Here is a 5357-nt window from a genome sequence, read left to right on the forward strand (position 1 = left end):
GTACTTTCTGTATCAGTGTCAACTTCTTGTTTATCTACCCGCTGGTATGTTCAATAAAAAATGTTATTTGAAAAAAAAAAAAAAAAGCGCAATACCATCTACTTTCCAACAGGGGTCTCTGTTGCAGCACGCTCTGACCTATCGGAAAGCAGAAGAGTTACATGGAATCCATTCTCCTTCCCAAATAAAAAAAGATTTTATTCACACACAGATTCTATTTTATTGTAAAAAAAATAAAAGTTTTGCTTAGGAAGCTATATAAAATTCTATAAGGCATAAAATAAAATGAAAAGGGAAACCACCCCAGATGGGACTCGAACCCACAATCCCTGGCTTAGGAGGCCAGTGCCTTATCCATTAGGCCACTGGGGCTGTACATAGAAAGCTAAGTCACATTTGTTAATTTAATGTTGTGATGGATAGCATTGCAGTATATTTTGTACTACTGTAAGTGTATAAAGTGTCACTGGCACAAGAAATTTAAATTGAATACTAGAGATCTGCTGCAATAATGTGTACACCTCAAAGAAGTGTAGAAAATATATAAACGAAAATATGTTACTGCGCCAATCCTATCATGGTAAAGTGAATTATAATAAATCTAGTGTTTAAAAAGTGCTATAAACGCAAACCAGTGAAAAAAAAACATAAATATAAAATGAGATAAATAAGATAAAATAAGTGTGCAATGTTATACAATGTATACAAAATATATCAAAATAAATAAATATAAATGTAAAATGTCTCTGGAAAGTGTGTCAAAGATTAATCCAATATTGAAATAAATAAGAAAAAACAAATGAATTCCAATTTAAATAAAGATAGAAAAGTCCAATGCTCGGGGTGCTCTTTATAGCGAATACATGGATAAACGTGCGATTATTCTTCCACCACATAAATCACGCCACCGTCACCAACTGCTAAAATGGACACTCACCAGACCCAGATTTATAAACGCCTCAAATTGCTCCTTTCCTTACAGCCACTAGCGCAATCCTCCTCCTCCCTTGTATTCATAAGGTTCCTGATAGTGCCTTATAGCTAGATTCAGGATGGCGAACGCATAGTTGCGGCGGGGTAGCGTATGGCATTTACACTACGCCGCCGTAATTTTGCGAGGCAAGTACATGATTCACAAAGTACTTGCCTGCTAAGTTACGGCGGCATAGCGTAAATCGGGCGGGCGTAAGGGTGGCTAATTCAAATTCGGCTGAGGGGGCGTGTTTTATGTTAATGGGGCTTGACCTGACATGATTGACGTATTTTACGAATGGCGCATGCGCCGTCCGCCTACATATCCCAGTGTGCATTGCGTCAAAGTACGCCGCACGGTCCTATTGATTTCGATGTGGACGTAAATGACGTAAAACCCTATTCACGGACGACTTACGCAAACGACGTAAAATTTTCAAATTTCGACGCGGGAACGGCGGCCATACTTAACATTACTATTCCAGCTATTTGATGGAATAACTTTAGGCCTGATAATGCGTTACGTAAACGGCGTATCAGTACTGCGTCGGCCGGGCGTACGTTCGTGAATAGGCGTATTTAGTGATTTACATATTCTACGCCGACCGCAATGGAAGCGCCACCTAGCGGTCAGCCTAAAAATTACACTTTAGGATACGACGGTGTAAGACACTTACGCCGCTCGTATCTGAGCCTAATTTAAGCGATTCTTTTTACCAGAATACGCTTAAATTAGCGCCAACGCAAATTCAGACTAAGGCTGGCATATCTACTGATACGCCAGCCTAAGTCTCTCTGAATCTAGCTATTAGTATCTCAAAAACAAGGGACTCATCATAGTGCAGTATAGCCGAAACCAATTTATTAGTTAAATTATGAAAACAAAGGCTCACTCACAGATGTAGTGCCTCCAGACCGGCACAAGTCCTTCTAGCAGTACCGAGTACAGAAGCCGCTCGCCAGTGTGTGAATCCTCCTCGCTCGGCGTGCGCTCCACGCCTCCCTTTCCTTGCGGTTCAACGGCAGGGGATGACGTGTGAAGCGTTTCCGCCCAACGTGCTACCCAGAGGCCTCTACGCGTCTCGCAATCAAACTTTGCGTCGTCGCAAGGTTGATTGCGAAATGTATAGAGGCTTCTGGGTAGCACGTTGGGCGGAAACACGTCACACGTCATCCCCTGCCACTGAACCCCAAGGAAACGGAGGTGTTGAGCGCACGCACACACACTGGCGAGCGGCTTCTGCGCTCGGTACTGCTAGAAGGACTCTGTGCCGTTCTGGAGGCACTACATCTGTGAGTGAGCCTTTGTTTTTATAATTTTACTAATAAATCGGTTTCGGCTATACTGCACTATGATGAGTCCCTTGTTTTTGAGATACTAAGGCACTATCAGGAACCTTAGAATACAAGGGAGGAGGAGGATTGCGCTAGTGGCTGTAAGGAAAGGAGCAATTTGAAGCATTTATAAATCTGGGTCTGGTGAGTGTCCATTTTAGCAGTTGGTGACTGTGGCATGATTTACCGTATTTGGTGGAAGAATAATCGCACGTTTATCCATGTATTCACTACAAGGAGCACCACGGGCATTGGACTTTTCTATCTTTATTTAAATTGGAATTCATTTGTTTTTTCTTATTTATTTTAATATTGGATTAATCTTTGACACACTTTCCAGAGACGTTTTATATTTATATTTATTTATTGTGATATATTTTGTATACATTGTATAACATTGCACACTTATTTTATCTTATTTATCTCATTTTATATTTATGGCTTTTTTTCACTGGTTTGCGTTTATAGGACTTTTAAAATATTGTGTACCACATTGCAAAACGGTACACTGCCACAAAAGGGCTCATTCACATCACGTGCAGGGGTCTGCATAGAAACCAATCATTCACACCACAACGCTGCATTCATTGGGGTTTCATAATAATGCAGGCACGCTACATGTTTATACAACGCACCACATCTCACCACAGTGTGTTGTAACGTCCTGTATTGCATAGCGTTGAATAAAGTGTAGTTTTGTGACACTTCACTAACATTAAGGCCAGAATCACACTAGTGCGTTGCGTTTTGGAGCTCTGTTGTCTTTGCGAATTTCTCTATAAGGTGTTCTGCAGATCAACTGCATTTTAGTTGCAGATCAGGTGCGAATTTGGAGACCTGGGAGAGGGGAGGGGGAGGGGGGAAGTGTATTGAACTGAATGAGACAAATACTGAAGAGAAATGAACAGATCTGCGAATTCAGCTGCGTACCCATAGAAGATAATGGGACTGAATTCGCACCTGAACCGCACCGCAAGACATAAAAACCGCACGCGGTTTGGAGGCAATACGCAGTGCGGATGCATCGCACATATGTGAACCAGCCTCATTGAAAACAATGTATTTTGAAATGTCCTGCGAATTAGATGCGGTTGAAACCGCACTCAATTCGCTTAGGTGTGAACCTGGCCTAAAGGCAGTCAAATGTTTTTTATGCAGTATAAACCTGCCAGATGCAAAACAAAAAAAAAAAAATGCAGCATTAACACATATGCGAGAAAACTTCACCCGTTGCCGCAAAAGCAACATATTATCTGGGGTGGCAAAAAAGTGCGTTTTAACGTGCGCATGCCGCACATATGCGTCACTGGGTGGCCAATGCTTTTGTGCTGAGCGGGGGCTCACTCTGCACTCCCAGCACAGAGACGGAGCTGTCAAATCAGCCAATCAGTGGGTGGGGCGGACTCGATGTCCACCGGCCACCAGCGATCGTTTCCCAAAGTGACAGAACAGGGATCTGCCTGGGTAAACAAGGCAGATCTCCGTTTTGACGGGAGATCACACAGATCCTGTCTTTCTGCTATGCAGGAAGACGGATCTGTGTGTTTCCCCAGGCAGTCCATCCCCCATACAGTTAGAACACACCCAGGGAACACATTTAACCCCTTGATTGCCCCTGATGTTAACCCCTTCCCTGCCAGTGTCAATAGTACAATAACAGTGCATATTTTTAGCACTGATCACTGTAATAATGTCACTGGTTCCCAAAAAAGTTTCAGTTAGTTGTCCGATCTGTCCATCGCAATATCGCAGTCCCGCTAAAAATCGCAGATCACTGCCATTACTGGTAAAAAAATAATAATAATAAAAATGCCATAATTCTATCCCCTATTTTGTAGACGCTATAACTTTTGCGCAAACCAATCAATATACTCTTATTTGTGTTTTTTTTATATTTTTTACCAAAAATATGTAGAATAATATATATATCAGTCTAAACTGAGGAAGAAATTCATATTTTTTTTATATATTTTTTTTGGAGGGGGGGGGGGGGGTTTATTATAGTAAAAAGTAACAAATATTACTTTTTTTCCAAAATCGCTCTATTTTTGTTTATAGCGCAAAAAATAAAAATGCAGAGGTGATCAAATACCACCAAAAGAAAGCTCTATTTGTGGGAAACAAAGGACATACATTTTGTTTGGGTTCAGTGTCGCACGACTGCGCAGTTGTCATTTAAAGTGACGCAGTGGCGTATCACAGAAAATGGCCTGGTCATTAACGGGGTAAATCCTTGCGGTCATTAAGTGGTAAGTACAGCCAAAGCTCTTTTGGCCTTACTTTTTACTATGGATCACAGGAATGCACTTTGTTCTACACTCCTGTGAATCATTTTCAGCCGACAGTGGGATAAGGCCCACTATTGGCTAACATCACTCAGCAGCTCCAGGCTCTGGATCGATCCCACCTTGCAGTTGGGACCCACCCAGGAACCTGGACCGACAGCTGGCCACTCCCACCCCCTCCTCGAAGACATACATTTAGCCTAAATTCATGAAGAAATTCGATTTTTACATTTATTTATTGGATATGCTTTATAGCAGAAAGTAAAAAAAAAAATTTTTTGTTTTCCATTTTTTGTTTTTGTTTATATCGTAAAATAGAAAAACCCAGTGGTGATCAAATACCACCAAAATAACACAATTCGTGTAAGTAAAAAAAGAGTACAGTGTTGCATGACCGAACGATAGTCGGTTAAAGTAGCGCAGAGTCGAATAGGAAAAAATAGCCTGGTCATGAAGGGGGTAAAACCTGCCAGAGGTTAAGTGGTTAATAAAACGCACTCTAGCAGAAAAGCATGGACTTGTACAAAAGCATAGATAATACAAGGATTGCAATTTGCATTATGTAATTGTTTTCTTACAGTATAGCCAATATAATCTTTGCAGATTAAATGCAATGACACTTACCTTTATCATAAGTTTATTTTACTACTAAATAATTATAATATATTTTAGCGATTGGGCAATGTTTCGTTTTTACAAAAGAATAATTATTTTAGCAGCTCCATACATAGAGGAATATAAAGTAGTCACAACACAAGCAGGAAA

At 40.8% G+C, this 5357-nt stretch overlaps 1 non-coding gene across 1 annotated transcript; it reads right to left on the bottom strand.

The window, feature by feature from the left end:
* Positions 1-299: 299 nt before the first annotated feature.
* Positions 300-372, bottom strand: TRNAR-CCU. The gene has a single exon. It is a non-coding gene; the product is annotated as a tRNA-Arg (tRNA).
* Positions 373-5357: the final 4985 nt, after the last annotated feature.

Source organism: Rana temporaria, chromosome 12, assembly GCF_905171775.1.
Source record: "Rana temporaria chromosome 12, aRanTem1.1, whole genome shotgun sequence".
NCBI classification, from domain to species: Eukaryota; Metazoa; Chordata; class Amphibia; order Anura; family Ranidae; genus Rana; species Rana temporaria.